The sequence below is a fragment of the Bactrocera tryoni genome, unplaced genomic scaffold (genome assembly GCF_016617805.1).
Source record: "Bactrocera tryoni isolate S06 unplaced genomic scaffold, CSIRO_BtryS06_freeze2 scaffold_25, whole genome shotgun sequence".
NCBI lineage: Eukaryota > Metazoa > Arthropoda > Insecta > Diptera > Tephritidae > Bactrocera > Bactrocera tryoni.
In genome coordinates, this window is record NW_024395977.1 from 27,845,234 (window position 1) to 27,862,826 (window position 17,593).

Sequence of the window (17,593 nt, forward strand, 5' to 3'; positions counted from 1 at the left end):
TGTGAATGAATGATGAATTATAAAACCCGGCAATATTGCGATTCTTGCGGCGGTATTTGTCATGACATGTAAAGAAAACAAAATAAGAGTGTATTGCATGTAAACTTGTGGAACTTTGAAGTGAAATATCTCGAAAACTATGCGTCTGAGGACCATCAAATCGCGGCGCCACAAGAATCGTAATCGTGCCTTAAACCCACTAGTAATGTTTTTAATTACTTTTGATGGTTAATTTTTTTGTAAATCTTTAAATAAAATAAACCTTTTTCTGCATTGAGTTCAATAATGCGAAAAACCAAAATGACTGTCTAATTTGAACTGTCAAATTACCGAGAAAGCACGAACAAAAGGGAATAAATTAAACCCACTTAGCAATAAATGTATGAAGTGAACGCGAAAAGGTGTTCAATGCTAAAATACTGTGGATGGCGTAGCCGGTGTTGGATCGGCCAGAGTTATTTTTTTAAAGCGCGGCCGAAGGCCGCCAATGCAGAAAGGAATGAAATGCTAAAATACTGACATATATGTAGTTTTAAAGATATTTGCATTTAAAGTTGAAAAATTTACAACTTTTACATTGAAAATTTGTATATTGGGAATAACTTTTTCACTTATATTATGCACTTTTCACTTACTAACACTTCAATATAACGTTTCTGTATATTATTTTTTTAATATTTGTTGTAAATAAAGCTTTATTTTAATTATTTTATTTTAGTTACAATTCTCTGCGTTTTCACAATAAGAAAAGGGTTGCCATAGTTATTTTTTTTGAAGCGCGGCGCGGAAAAACAAAAAAAACACTGATTTTTGGTCATTTTCAAAGGGCTCCGTACAGGTCTATAGGGGCTCTAGGGGGTCGAGGGGGGGTTTATTAAAAAGTTCGATTCTTCCTCTTTCCAATAAGGGGACAAGAGGGGGGGAGCCCCCCCTGTTTTTCTCCATAAACGATACTTTACCGGCGCGATACTAAACATTCCCCTATGTATGTATATACGTATATATGTAGATATATATTTTAAATAAATATGCACTATTTAACTTTAATAATTTAAAACTTACTCCCTTATTTGTTTGTTGTACGCAATATATTTGAATTCTCTAAATGATTCCTGTAATAAAAGTTCGATCCTTCCTCTTTCCAATAAGGGGACAAGAGGGGGGGAGCCCCCCCTGTTTTTCTCCATAAACGATACTTTACCGGCGCGATACTAAACATTCCCCTATGTATGTATATACGTATATATGTAGATATATATTTGAAATAAATATGCACTATTTAACTTTAATAATTTAAAACTTACTCCCTTATTTGTTTGTTGTACGCAATATATTTGAATTCTCTAAATGATTCCTGTAATATTAAAATGTTTAATTATACACACAGCATTCAATTCACAATGCTTACCTTACCCTGCAAGACGGGTAGCTGTTAGCAAACGTGTAAGCGGCTTGTTATTGTTCACTTTTGCATTCGTTAAAATATTTGTTACTTTTGTTCAGAGAGTGGGAAAAAAGTAACACATAGCTATTTGATGTTCAATGGTTATCTCGCTCTAACCAATGGCAAATATCGCATGCTGCCTTGTTCTAACAGAATACATGCATTTGTTAGCAAATCTCTTCACAGTATGTTACGGGTAACAAATTCTTTTGTTAGCGCATAGCTTACCTATGTGTTATGGTTAACAAAAAGTATTTGTTACCCGAATATCTGTTAGTGTTATTATTTTCGTTATCAGTTTGTTACCTATAACATATAAGCATGTTAGCAAGAACAAGCAGTAACAAGATTATCTGTTACCCATTTGCTACTCCTAGCAAATTCAATTCTTTTAAATAAAATTCAGTTCTTTTATTATTTCCCTTTATTTAATGATAACATCAAAATAATGAAATATTTACTTAAACTAATAGCGAGCTCCACGTAATGCTCGTCCTCCAAGTCACCGGTGATGCGGCTAATTGAATGGTGCGTCTTTGTTATACGCATCCAAACGCTTCAAATGATTTCTGTAATATTAAAAATTTTAATTACACACACGACATTTAATTCACAATGCTTACCTTTTTCTCGTTGTTAATCTTTTTCGTTTACTCTATATAAAAGAAATTAATAACATATATAGTATAAATATATACATATACGAAATTAATTATAAAATATCAAATAATGAAGTAACGAACTTACCTCTTTAAAAACCAAAATAAACTGCGCTTTTCGTTTTCTTCTTCTTGAAAAATTGGGCATTCGTCTCTCCTATTCTAGCAAGTTAATATTACAATATGTTTAGAATGTCAATAGTTTTTCTCTATCTTACTTACGTATTTTCCCATTCAATTGAAAATTCCAGAAAATGTAACAGTGTTAGTGAACAGCTGAAAATGTTTCAATGTGTTTGTGCAATCTGTTACCTCCGTCTTGCAGGGTAATAATATATACATATATATATAATAGAAATTAATTATAAAATATTAAATTATCATGTAACAAACTTACCTTTTTAAAATCCAAAATAAACTGCGCTTTTCGTTTTCTTCTTCTTGAAAAATTGGGTACTCGTCTTTCCTATTCTAGCAAATTAACATTACAATATGTTTAGAATGACGATAGTTTTTCTCTATCTTACTTACGTAATCTCCCATTCAATTGAAAATTCCAGAAAATGTAACAGTGTTAGTGAACACCTGAAAATGTTTCAATGTGTTTGTGCAATCTGTTACCTCCGTCTTGCAGGATATTTTCTTTGCTTCTTTTCTCTTGCTCTTCTAATGTGCATCATTCATAATGTGTAAAATTTACTTGACTATAGCTGAAGAAATAAGGAATTTTTTTCTTGAGCATTTACTTGAGGGCTGTAACCTAACCTTTAAATACTAAATTAGTAATAGTAATATTAAAAAGTAAAACTCTTTGATAATATTATAAAGTTTATATCATATCGGGGTGACTAAAGTACTTTCGCGGAGCACTGCTTTCTGCGTTTGCGGCCTTCAGCCGCGCTTTAAAAAAATAACCCTGGTTGAGCCAATACCCGAGGTGACTGAATTACTTTTGCATAGTACTCCTTTCTGTGTTGGAGGCCTTCGGCCGCGCTTTAAAAAAATAGCTTTGGTCGAGCCAACACCCAGGGTGACTGAAGTACTTTCCTGGTCGGTCCAACGGCGGGGTGTTCAGATTTCTTTTTGTCGAACTTCTTTCTGCACTGACGGACTTCGGCTGCGCTTCAAAAAAAAATAGCTCTGGTCTGTCCAACACTGGGATGATCAGAGTTCTTTTGTGTCGAAATTCTTTCTGCACTAAAGCTTTGTATCCAGCTCTCAAGAAATATAAAAATTTCATATAAAAAGACCATTAAGAAACGGTCAAGAAACTTTCCTGCGATAAATTTACTTGTGCTAGTATGCAGCTCTAAAGAAATCTTGTACTAATTTTTAATACATTAGGGGTATTCGCTTGCTCTTGCAAGATTGCAAAAATACTATACCTAAATACACAAAGTGCACGAGAGCACCCATTGCAGAATCTAGTGATATATGAACGGCTGATGCGGTCAATTTATTGTGAATGACTGTTATGCATGGCTATTGTGAAATGGCGCACTTTCTTCATACATTTTTAACAAAAAAAACTGTAACAAATCTTTATAATTTAAATAGAAATTATAAAATCTATTTAAAACTTACCTTGTCTTTATGTAAAATGACAACTAAAACAGGGTTGCAATTATATTTTTGTGTGACATTGCACGCAAATATACATGGGTTTTGGTCTGACATAATTTACAGCCACTGCAAATAATTTTCTGCGTGTGTTTGTTGTTGTGTCGGTGCACCAAGAGGAAATATATGCAATTCTTGCGCCGTGCAAGGGTTTTGCAAGAGCAAGAGAATACCCCTATTTTTTAAATAAAATGCGAGTATGGCAAACCTGGTTTTGCGAAGAAACATGAAATCAACAATTGTTTCTTGAAGGAAATTCAAAGTAATCGTTAAATTCATCCCAAAATAGTTAAAACCACTATTCTGAAGTATAGTTACTTTTGAAATGTTGTATAAAACTTACCAATCATCAACAACATTCCCTAAACAGCAATGAAAATATTTATGTTATTACACAAATGCATTAATATGTAAGTTTACTTTCTTTATTTATTCTCTCTTGCTCTTCTAATGTCGATCATTCACAATGCGTAACCACCTGTCAAAATTACTTGAAGAAATAATGTAAAGTCACAATTTTTTTGAAACTATAGGTGCGCTAATAGTTTTTAAAGTATATTTATTTTCTTAAAAAATAGACAAGAATTGTAAAATTTAAATATATTTCAATGTGTACAGTGTAATTAAAAATATATTAATTGGAAAATGGGTGAAATTTAAGTTAAACATAGTGAAATAGCGTGTATTGCTTTCAGACATTTTTGAAATTTAAATACAAATATCTCGAAAACTACAAGTCTGAGATGGATATATATTTACATATACATTTTTTAATCTAAGGGTGTTCCTCTATCCATCCGTACCATCAAATCGCGACGCCAAAAAATCGCAATATTGTCCTCTTAAACATTGAAATAAGCTCACATTTCCTTTTTTTTGTTCGGGTTTTAGTTAAATTAGTTAATTTAAGAATTACTTAGCATTTTCATAGCTGAAAAGGTTAGGGTGTTTAAAAATTTGGGGAAAACGAACGTTGCCACCTTAAAAACCAAATATGAAGGATTTTTCAACAACAGCGTGTTCATTGTTTGTACCTTGGTGTTATACTTTTTGCTGCGCTGGAGGCCTACGGCAGAGGAGCAATATGTAAAAATAAATTTTAAAAATGTATATAAATAACATAGACAGCTGCACAAGTCGACATAAAGCGAATTTCAAGTCATTCGTTCGTTTAACACAACACTGCAAGGTTTCCTTCTCATCAAGCAAATTAATTCATGTGAGCACTGAGCAACAAATTGACATTTTTTCAAGCTTTGTTGTTTCAAAATTACATTTGATCTCCTTTTTGTACGAATATTTCTTAGACGGTTTTTTGTTCACCCCTATTTACTTTTTCATTACAAGTTTTTACTTATTTTGCACGGGGTTTTTTATTTTAATCATGTCCTTTTTTGCAATAAACTCTAAATTCCATACATAAATACAGATTTCTTTTAGAACATGTTATCGTAATACGAGTTTGAAACTGACGACGGAACTTGAAGATAATTTCCTCAAATTAGACCCAAGTGTGAAACTTATTAATACTATTTTATTATTACGAATAGATAGATTTACGCGTAAAAGGAGATTTTTTACGGGGTTTTCTCTTTTTGCACGGGTTATTTTTTAAATTGGTCCTAATAGTGAGTTTTGTATGAAAATCGGATTTTTTAGCACTAGTAATTTACTGTCCTTGTTAACCGTGCAAAAAGGATATCCAAGTGTATAATGCAGGATGCAAGGCAATCAAGTCACATGGCAATGAGTGCAACAAAACATTTTTCATACCCTAATATATTTGTGCGTATTGTTATTATTAATTATTGGTTTACTTATCAAATTTAAGTTCAAGATATGCTATTTTATAAAAAATTCCATGGTAAGAACCATTTTACACATTGCTATAAATATATAATCAAGTTTATGCTAATAGATTCATTCACTCGTTATATGTAAATATACACGTCATTTTAATAAACATCAAATATGTTGGATGTTTGTGTTATTATAAATATAACATTTTTCAAAAAAGTACTAAGTACTTTCATAAAATTATAAATATGTATGTAAGCGTATTTTATTTATACTATCATTATATATTATAGTTTTGTATAAATTTTTTAGTGCACTTCGATTGTAAAAATTTAAATCGAAATGCTTTTCTAACATTTCCTCAGAGTATGTACAGTTTGCTATGTTGAAAGAACCGAACAAGTCGTGTTTGTTTGTGTCTTTTGCCTTCGTTGCTATTCAAGTTCAACATTTACATTGTTGTAAATGTTATTAACCAAAGTTAAAGCAAAATGTGTCTTGTTGCTTCGGTGATTTCAAGTGCACTTGTGCAGCAATCTAGTGTACATTAAAATAATCGAGTCCAATCCGGAGAGTGACATTCAGTCTTCCATGTAAACTTGAGTAAAAACACAAAAAAACCAAACCCCAGGTTCCTTCAAATTCCAGATATGGAGTTTGATATTGCGGATGGGAAGAAGCAGATCATCGCCTTGCTCTCAAAAAACCGTTAATCGAAGTAGGGGATGGCATCTATAGTTTGACAATGTCTCTCACAAACCACTAAAGCTTTAATTCTGCTACGCCCGCTGCCCATATAATGGTTCTGTGGAAAACTGAAGGCTGTGCCATAAATTAATGCGGTGGAACAATATTTAGAAAACGCGCTCTTAATCTAAAAGCAAAGAACGCACGAAATTCAGCACTGAATCTCACATTTACTCTGGGGTACCTAAAATCGATCAGCGCTGATCGAAAACAACTTTGCATTCGGCTCGTCGTTATCGCATCTCTATCAGCTTTCGACATATCCGATTATGATTATTATGAGAATGTGCTGTCAGAATTAAAGTTCTATTGGTTCGTGAGATAATACACTCAATCCTTTTTTTACGCGAGTTTTGGTTCTGCCACTAATCGCGTAAATAAAAATCGCGTAAAAATGGTTAGTTTTCCAATATTAACTAACGAATTGGTTCCGAATATAAAAAATATCGCGTATAACAAAATATACGCACAAAAAAATATTCAAAAACAATACAATAAGTTTCAAATTTCAGACTTAGGATTTATTCATTCATAACAACATAAAAAATACAAAACAAAAACCATGCAGAGACTCAATTCTTTTTGAAAAATTCGTGCACGTTCGGCATCAGTATCATTTGCTACAAAATAATTCTCCAATTCTGCTGCAAGTTTAAGACCAAGCAAAAAACGAAAAAAAGGAATTTGCGCTGCAAAAATAACCGCGTTAAAGTGAAATAGCGTAAAAAGAGATCGCGTAAAAAAAGGACTGAGTGTATATATGTCTTTGTAAAAATTAGAATGTGGGCGTAACGTAATTTTATTGGTAATTTAGTGCATATATTACAAATATTTAGTACAAAAATTGGCGAAATCGGATTACAAACACGCTTACTTCGCATATACAATGAATACATTTTGTGTTCTATTCATTTCAAAAGATGTATATTTAACATTAAATATAGCATATCAAAATATTAATTTTTCACACAAATAAAAAATAATAATTCTAAAGTTAAAAATGCGCCTAATTTATATCAAAAAAGTTTACATATACTATTGATTATTTATATAAATCAAAAATAATTACAATAATTTTAGATGCATTTATTATTTTCTTGGCCTTCATTTTGTTGCAATTATTACCCCCAGAGTCATGGCTAGGTCATGTTGTCCGAATGGACGGAAACACTCCCGCTTTGAAAGTATTCGACCCGCCGGGGGAAGCAGAGGAAGAGGAAGACCTCCACTCCGTTGGAAGGACCAGGTGGAGAAGGACCTGGCTACGCTTGGAATATCCAATTGGCGCCACGTAGCGAAAAGAAGAAACGACTGGCGCGCTGTTAACTCGGCTATAATCACGTAAGCGGTGTCTACGCCAATTAAGAAGAAGAAGATTACCCCCAGATGTCGTGTCATGCTGTCCACTCAATTTCTGGTATTTTTTCCGTATATTTTGACCCACTAAGTCCATAAAGCAGTTTTTAAACACTCTTTTGATGAAATTCGATGTTTTCGAATACGGTTTTCCAATAAGTTCCAGATATGTTGAATAGGATTAATGTCTGGTGATTGCGGGGCATATGAAGTTATTTTCAATTCCATTACAACCTTCACGTACAAGATAGAGTAATTTAGGGTATTATGATATGGGCATACTTTTTTCGATGACTAATCAACATTTTGAAGAGGATACTAGTATAATTTCTATTATTATCTATTGATGCTATTAATTAATTTCCCAACATATTCCGAAATAGTATTGCATTTTGTTCAGTTTTGAGGAAGATATTTGTTTAAAACTATAAAAAGTCGGAAACGTCGGTTTGTAAAAATGGGGTGGTAATGTGATATACCCCATCGGCTAATATGATATACCATACCAAATTACCCAAACCATTACCAAGAAATTATGGTTTTTATTTAATTAAATTAATTCATTTATTTAAAGCAAATTTCATATATTATATTTTATACAGAAAATAAAACAAAATGATATTATATAAAAGAAACAAATAAAAATTCAATAAAGTATGTAAGCATTTGTAATAGTTGGTATACATAGTAAAATATTTGAAAAGTCATTCACAAGACTCGCAAACGAATATTGCCTGACGTTTAGGTAGGCATTTGCTATGTGCCCAAACTAAGTCGCATTGCAAGCATGGAGTCCAAGTCATGACTTCCCCATCTGCCCCAAAGGTTTTATTGCAAAAAGCGCAGACGGTATCCTTAGTAGAAGGAATTTCTGCCCAACATTCCTCGTCTGAACTGGGTAATATCAAACTTTTATCCGACTCGCTTGATGCACTTTTCCTAGTCTGCTTTAACCGTTGTATTTTCCCAGCTACTTTCCCCGTATTAATGCCCGCTTCACGCCTTTCTTCTTTTTGCGGTTTTCAGCATTTTTGATGCTTACTTCCAACGCTGCCTTATATGGTGATGTTGTAAGTATTGTCGCTTCTGAACGCTTACCTCTCGAGCTAGTTTTCTGTATCAGCTTAGGTGGAGGTGAGATCTCCCATGGCGTGATTAAGTGCTGCATGGCTGCTTTACTTGTGCTAGCGATCGGTTCTTTTAAATCGCTTTCATTTCTGATTTGTGCGTCTTCCGCTTGATGTTTTTCATGAATAAAATCGCTTTCCTGAAACTTGTTCTTATCAAATGGATAAATCCCAGTACATTTGAACCCATTAATCGCTATTTGCGCAGTTTGAACTTTAAGATAAGCTTTTGCAAAGAGTTCTACAACATCGAATTGTATCACCTTTCGGCCTTCTTCACGCATAAATCGTCTTATTTCCTCATTATAGTAAGTTTTAAGAGGTCCCATAAAGGATTTGTCCAAAGGTTGCATTTTATGCGTACAATGGGGTGGCAAGGATAAAATTATAACGCCATTTTCACGAGCTTTATCAAGAACTTCAATATTTCTTGTATGCCTATAGTGACCATCTAAGATCAAAAGGACTGGGTTCTCCTTAGAAGGATGTGTAAACCGCATAAAATGGTCAAACCACATTGTAAATATTGGAATTTGTATCCATCCGGATATGTGACAGGCAGAATCGGAGCCAGGTGGAGCATGTTTCATTAAAAGCGGAGAAGGTTTCTTTCTTGGAAAATGAAGTACGGTGGAACAAAGGCACCACCTGCACTCATGCAGCTTACAACTGTTATGAGAGATCCTCTCTCAGCTGCTGTCATGCATCCAATTTGTCTTTTGCCTTTTGCAGACTCTTGGCTGCCTACTTTGCACAATAGACACTCCTGTCTCATCCACGTTCCAAATCCTGTTTGGAGGAAATTTAAACTTTTCATACTCGTTTTCCAGTAAACTGTAAAACTTGTTTACGTTCTCCTCATTGAAGCCTTTTATTCTGCCTAATGAAGTTCCAGTAGCACTGCGTATGCTTATTTCAGTCTTATGTCTTTTAAGAAATGCGCGCAACCAATCTTTTCCAGCACATTCCTTCGTTATAGAAAATGGATTCACAATATTGTTGCGCTTTGCTATTTGAAAAGCAAGCGAGCGGACATCGCTACAAGTAAGCCCCCAAAATTTTGCCTCCATATCTTTTAAATATCTTACCAGCTCTAATTCTACATCTCTGCTAAAGACCGGTCTCCGGCCTAATGGCGTAGCTAAAACATCATCGACTTTTTTATCACTACGAGCAGCTCTTTGCAAAGTTGCAAATGGAACACCGTACGTTTTCGACGCCAACAATATTCCCATTTTTTCACCTCTAACAGCTTGGATTGCTTTTTTCATGTTTTTTGCATTCCACTTACGAATTTCCCCCTTTTTCGCATTACCTATGGTTTTAATTTATGTTATTACTTCATTGTTTTTATTAAATACGTTATTTGTTTAATATAATATAATGTGTTTTTAATGTGATATACTATATCACATTGAAAAACTATTACCATATCACATTACCCAAACTAGAGCTTTTATGAATTAAAAATTTTTTCATAGTAATTAATTACATAAAAATATATAAATACTTGAAAATTTGTTAAATATATTTACCAGTAACCAAATTAAAATATAAGAAGTTAAAAATCTACACAAATTTTGGAATTATCTTCTTTTGAAGAGCACGCTAAATTATTGACGACTGTGAAGCTGAAAATGTTTTTGCACACTGATGGTAATCTAAGCGCTGTGTGTCATCCGCTACTTTGCAGTAACACTTTTTTACCGTTGCCAAATGACTCATGACAATATTCTTGTGCAGACGTGCATAGTTTAGAAAATACGCTGGTATATCACTTTACCAACCCATATCACAATACCCTAAATTACTCTACGATGTGCAATTTGGGTCGTTATCCTGTTGGAAATTGATATTGCTACTATTAACAGTCGATTTAAACACACTTAAAATTTAAATTATTTTGATAAATTATTCAGATACATACAAGTACTTCTATATAGCGTTATACCGTATATATCTGCAAATATGTAACATATTTTTATAAAATTAAGTGAACGTATAATGTTGAATACATTATAGTTTAGTAATGAAAATGTATGCAATCGATCTACGAATTAACCCCGCCCTACCTGTAATTATTATTTTTATTCTCTATATGCTAAATATAACAACTAAATATAATTGAGCGGAAAATGTGCTCAAATATACTACAGTATAATTTCAATTGTAAATGTCCTCGCACAATCCCAATATACAATGTGGCACAAAAGTACCCGGAAATTGAATTGAAAACGGGTCCCACGGAGAAGCAATTTCAGTTTGGAGAACAAGACAAAATCATACAGAGTCAAACCTGGTGAATACGGTGGTTGATCGATGGTATTCATTGCGTTTTTGGCTTTAAATTCGGTCTCAATCGTATTCTTTTTGAAAAAAATTCAGCCTTATCACTACGAGTTGAAGAAGAACTCGTTTCATATAAGAAAAACGATTATCAAGCACCATATATATTTTGATGAGGTCGAAGGTCTTCCACAATGAGGCATGTCTTCAACGATCTCTCGACCATCTTTGAAGTATTTGTACTACTCGTAGGCTTCTGCTTTTGAACCACCTTGAGCCTTTCGAACATTCGCAACGATTCCGCACACGAAATTTTGTTAGAAATACAAAATTTTAAACCAATTCTTTGTTCAATATTTTAATAAATTTTAAAAATTACACTATTGTGGTGTACCGATTTAAGCAGCTGCTGTAAACAAACTGGGTGACAAATCGCGCTCATACTATTTGGCATAGTCAATAAGGACAGTCCTACCAACTTATCAAAATACATTTAAATATAATTTGGTATTTTTGGTCCCAATGTAAGTGTCTTTAAATATGCCCGTTTTTGCTAATCAATATGTGTTTTATTTTAATGAAGGCTAATGCACATTTCCTGAACATGATATGGTTTGGCGCTGAATAAGAGTGAAATCGATTTAAATGCCGTACTTTTAATGTAAAATATTCTTTTTAAATCTTGAATTTTACCTCATATATCCCAATATATAAAATTTTGTCCATTTAATCATTATAAGAATTTAATTTATTATTACACATTTTCCTTCGTTTAAAACTTATATCCAATTGTTATTTAACGCTTTTAATTGAATAAAGCCAATAATAATAACGGGCTATTTTAATTATTTAGATACAAGAAGCTGCAAAGCTCAAACCGATGGAAGTGGAACTAAAACGATTGGAAGACTTATCAGACTCAATTGTCAGAGATTTTGCGTTAATGAGAAAACGGGAGGAAGAAATGAGGGATACAAATGGTAAATTCAAATGTTTTTTTTATTACTAGTTCACACTTGTTTTGACATCCAATTTTCGAATATTTCCAGAGAAAACCAATAGTCGTGTACTATTTTTTAGCATATTTAGCATGTGTTGCTTACTTGGTCTAGCTACATGGCAAGTTTTATATTTACGCAGATATTTTAAAGCCAAAAAGCTTATTGAGTAATGAAACTGAGTATTTTTTAAGTTCCAGTGTATTAAGTTGAAATTTACTCAAAAATAAAATACTACCTTCGTAATAATATCATATTTCGTAGTGTAATTTTTAATATTTCGAGAAGATGAGATGTACATATGTTGGTTTTAATAATAATTGGCATAGCGTTATAATTTCTTTATTATGTCGTGTCGCAGCGGAGAGAAAACAGGGGGCCTATGAGTTGATGTGTGGGGTTGGCGGGGCATGCACAGAGGTGGCCAGTGTCATGTGGAGACACATTGCATGCAGGACATACATATATTGGATATGTAGGGATATATTCTCGACAAGTAGGAGTTTAACCTGCTACAGTAACCACAACGAAGGAGTCACTCGCGATAACTCGAGCTCTTCGTCTGCAATGGGTAGTGATTTGACTCTAAGAACGCCATTCACTGGAAGGGAGTCGGTGAAGGTGTTGATACCTCCACTGTGTATGTCGGTCAGTACCTCTCGGAAGTTAGTTGCGTCCAAAGTCCGGTCGGCGTACTGTTCGATGTCGTCGACGTAGTTATGGAAAAACCACTTGATGTTCCTAGGAGGCGGTTCCGCTCCAAGCAGGTGGCTGCAAGGGCGGTTGGGTTGGCGGCCTTCGGCCCCGCTTTAAAAAAAAACCCTGGTCTAGCGAATACCCCGGGGTGACCGAAGTACTATCTGTACTCCTTTCTGCGTTAGAAATAAAAAAATATATATATTGAGTTTTCGTTATAAAGTGGTTAAAGTGGTTATAGTTTTTGGTTATCATGCACTCATATAGAAACAAAATTTCAGTTTTCGTTATAAAATGGTTAAAGTTTGGTTATTATATCTGTCAGCGATTTCCATTAATTTTTGATAGTACGTTGTTTTGTATTTTAGGTGGCAATAATATATAATATTACAATATAATATTAGTTATTTGTTTATTAAAATAAATAAAGAACATATCCATATGCATGGAAAGAGTGTTTATACTGTAAACGGTATACATTACTTATTTGATTAACAAATTAAAAAAAAAATATCCATATGCATGGATAGAGAAATTTTTGCGAAAAGGAGGAATTTCAGCGAATTGCCTTATCATCACATGGCAGCGCTCCATTTCGTCGTAATTTTTAGCACACAAATGATGTTCACTACGAGTGTAAAATTTAATTTTAAAATAAAGATTTCTTAAGTAAAAAATCTTCTAAAATTGTAAAATGCGGATTTATTTAAAAGTTTATAGTTTAGTTTAATTAATTTGAGGTGAAAAATTTGAGTAAGGTGTGTTTAACGTGGTGAAATAGCTTCTTATAATGTTGGAATTTTGGGAATTTTTGAACTTTAAGGTCGAATATCTCGTAAACTAAGCGTTTGCGGTACCTACAACCCTGTATATTTTTTAATCAGGAGGACTTCGCGGCGCCAAAGAAATCGGAATTGTGCCTCTATGAACAATAACTCATACCAAATTTCGTGCAGATATAGTATGTCGTCAAATGAGAAAGTTTGCCATGCAAGCATTTGATTTCGATCATTCAGTTTGTGTGGAAGCTATATGCTATAGTTAACCGATCTGAACAATTTCTTCGGTGATTACATAGATTATACTGATCATTTAAATATATACTTTATAGGGTCTCCGACGCTTCTTTCTGGGTGTTACAAACTTAGTGGAAAACTTAATATACCCTGTTCAGGGTATAAATATACATATGTGAACGGAGGGATTTGTGCCGCAAGATCGCTAATAAAAAATGTGAACCAATGAAAAGTAAAGAAAATGCAATATGTAAATGTATTTGATGAAATGTTTTGCAAACTGATTCATAGTAGTATTAATTTTCAATGAAAAAGGATTATAAGTATTTAATTCGGATCTAAAAGGCTTAATTCACTTCATTAACTATTTAAAGCTTAAAAGTTAATTGTTGTAATATACCTTAAAATCATAGAAAAGATTTAAATAGTTTCGCCATATATTAAAAGTGCAATATTTGATAATTTTCAATCGTAATATATGTTGGCTGTTTTAATTTAAATGCCCAAAAATTATTATTTAGTCCAATCTGGCTACAATGGAATATTATATTAAAAGAGCTAATTTTGAGGAGTTCCACACTGCAATATTCCTATTCCTAGTTCAATTTTAAATCTACCCTGCAGGGATAATGGGTTGCCCAGCTTATTCCAGTGTGAGAGCGCCTCAAAATAAGCGTTTTTTATAACATTTTCCATTATGGCCAGATCGAAGAAAGTAACAATTTTTGGGCATTTAAATTAAAATACCGAACATTTACTACGATTGTAAATTATTATACATCGGTTTTTTAATATATGGCGAAACTACTTAAGTCTTGTTTTATGCTCTTATAGTATATTAAAACAACTGACTTTTGATCTTTCAATACTTAATAAGGTGAATTAAGCCTGTTAGTTCTCAATTATTAAATGTTTTTAATCATTGGTAACTGAAAATTAATGCTACTATGCATCAAATTGCAAATTTCATTGTTTCACATTTTTCATTAGTGATCTTGAAAGGCGGAAACAAATTCCTCCGTTTACATACATTTTGGTATAATTTCAATCTGGCCGTTGCAGTCATTCCAATTGCAAAATGTCAAAACCTACCCAATCCAGTCAACTGTCAAAGTTCGGTAGGTGAGCGGCTCTCACATTTCCAGTGACAGGAGAGTTGGGCAGCTCTTTATCTCTACTACCCTGCAAGACGGGTATCTATTAGCAAATGTGTAAGTGGCTTATTATTGTTCACTTTTGCATATGTTAAAATATTTGTTACTTTTGTTCAGAGAGTGGAAAAAAGTAACACATAGCCATTTGATGTTAAATCGTTTTCTTGCTCTAACCAACGGCAAATATCGGATGCTGTCTTGTTCCTACAAAATACATACATTTCTTATCAAATCTTTTTACAGTCTGTTAAGGGTAACAAATACTTTTGTTAGCGCATAGCTTACCTATGTGTTATGCATAACAAAAATTATTCGTTACCCAAATTCCTGTTAGTATTATTTAGTTAGCAGTTTCTCACCTTTTTACGTATAAACATGTTAGCGTGTTTGTTAGCAGTAAAAAGGATATCTGTTACCTCGATATGTTAGTATATTTGTTATCCTTTCGTTACTTCTAAAAAAAATCACCTATTTTAAATCATTTTCAATTTGTGTCAATTTAGATTTTAAATTTTTTACATATACACATGTATATATATATATGTAACTGCATTTCTTTTATGTAAAATTAATTTATAACTTACCCACATGAATTGTTGGTAATTCGCATTGTTATGTTTGAATTCTACAAAACTTCCAAATGCTCCAACAGTTTTTCTGTAATATTAAAAATTTAATTATGCAGACAACATACATACAAATCATAATGCTTACGTTTTCTTTCAGCTTTTCCGTTTTCTATATATAAAAGAAATTAATTATATATATATGTATATATAAAATAAATTAATTATAAAATATGAAATTATTAAGTTAAAATCCAAAAGAAACTGCGCTTACCGCTTTGAAAAATTGGGTATTCGTCTTTCCTATTCTAGCAAGTTAATATTACAGATAGGTTTTCTCTATCTTACTTACGCGTTCAATTGAAAATTTCAGCAAATGTAACAGTGTTGGTGAACAGCTGAAAATGTTTCAGTGTGTTTATGCAATCTGTTACCTCCGTCTTGCAAGGTACTTCCTTTTCGCTGGTTTAAATTAAGAGACTTATTTTAATGAAATAATCCTTGATTTATTTACAACGGAAACACCCACAAAAATTAATAAAGTTACATAAAAAATGTTGCATGTTACTATATAAACAGCTTTCAGAATTGGCAAGTGATAAAAGTGTAAATTTTTTATGTATTCGACTATATACTCTTGCAATTACAATTTGCAATTGCTCTTATTACGGTTTTCAACCCAACTTCATTTTGGTAGGAGTTTTAAAATTCAAATTCTTTCAAAAAAAATTTGGTCAGTGAAATTGACTTCTACTTTATTGGCGTAGATATCGCTTACACGGTTAGCCGAACTTAAAACAGCGCGCCAGTCGTTCCTTCTTTTCGCTTTCCAATAGAATGGAGGTCTTTTTCTGTTTCCCTCAGCCGATACTAGCCCGAATACTCTCAAAGCTAGAGTGTTTTCATCCAATGATCTAACCAGCGTAGTTGTTCCTCGTCTTCCTCTGCTTCCCCCGGCGGGTATTGTGCTGAATACTTTCAGAGCTGGAGTGTTTTCGTCCATTCGGACGACATGAACGAGCTTGCGTATCCTCTGTCTTTTAATTCGCTGAACTATGTCAATGTCGTCATATATCTCATACGAGATATTCTGCGTTGGATTTCGAGGCTGACGTTGTTGTTGGTGTTGATGCTGGTTCCCAGATAGAAGAAATTATCTACAACTTCGAAGTTATGGCTGACAACAGTGACGTGGTTGCTTAGTCGCGAGTGCGACGACTGTTTGTTTGTTGACAGGAGATATTTCGTCTTGCCTCGTTCACCACCAGACCCTTGCTTGCTGCCTTATTCATTATGGAGAAAGCAGAACTAACGGGGCGGTTGTTAAGGCCAATGATAACAATTTCATCGGCATACGCCAGCAGCTGTACGCTCTTATAGAAGATGGTACCTTCTCGGTTTAGCTCTGCAGCTTCAGCTCCTCGACGTTGGACCATCCTTGTGTTTGTTGACGTGCGGTTTTTGCTGCGCAGAGCGGGTGCGTATCTTGGCTGCAACAAGGTAGTGGTCCGAGTCGATGCTAAGACCTCGGGGTCGGCTTTAGAATACCGTTTCAGGATAGTGTAAAAAAATGTGTACAAACGATTTAATGAAGTGTTAGTGAACATAAAAATTAAAAATGTAAGTGTAAAATTAATTTTAAATCAAAAAAATATGCTATAACTATATATATTCTTGATCTGGAGAACTTCCTTTATCCCACTAAACCAATTTCATTCGCGAAATTCTGGGACGGTATACTAAAGTTTTCCCGAACCTCGGAGCGTACGCACGTCTAAAACACTATAGACGTATCTTCCGTCTATCACAACATGGTCGATCTGGTTGGTGGCTTTTCGATCCGGAGACAGCCAAGTAGCTTGCTAATCTTTCTATGCTGGAATATAGTACCACAGATAACCTTAATTAGGGTCCCGGCGAAGGCGATCAGCCTTTGGGGATGTTTCCTCGTGGAGGCTGAATTTACCGACTGTTGTGCCGAAGATACCTTCCTTGCTCACCCTGGCGTTAAAGTCGTTAAGCACGATTTTGACATCGTGGCGGGGGCAGCTCTCCTAGGTACGCTCCAAGCATTCATAGAAGGCATCTATGGTTACATCGTCCTTTTCTTCCCCCGGGGCGTTGGCG

At 33.8% G+C, this 17,593-nt stretch overlaps 2 long non-coding RNA genes across 2 annotated transcripts; one reads left to right on the top strand and one right to left on the bottom strand.

The window, feature by feature from the left end:
* Nucleotides 1–1,921: 1,921 nt before the first annotated feature.
* On the bottom strand, nucleotides 1,922–2,231 carry LOC120780893. Its single transcript, XR_005705955.1, has 3 exons — nucleotides 2,192–2,231; nucleotides 2,068–2,099; nucleotides 1,922–2,013 (listed from the first exon to the last, which is right to left on the bottom strand). It is a non-coding gene; the product is annotated as an uncharacterized LOC120780893 (long non-coding RNA).
* A 9,545-nt stretch (nucleotides 2,232–11,776) lies between these two features.
* Nucleotides 11,777–12,290, top strand: LOC120780523. The gene is made up of 2 exons (XR_005705892.1): nucleotides 11,777–12,016; nucleotides 12,086–12,290. It is a non-coding gene; the product is annotated as an uncharacterized LOC120780523 (long non-coding RNA).
* Nucleotides 12,291–17,593: the final 5,303 nt, after the last annotated feature.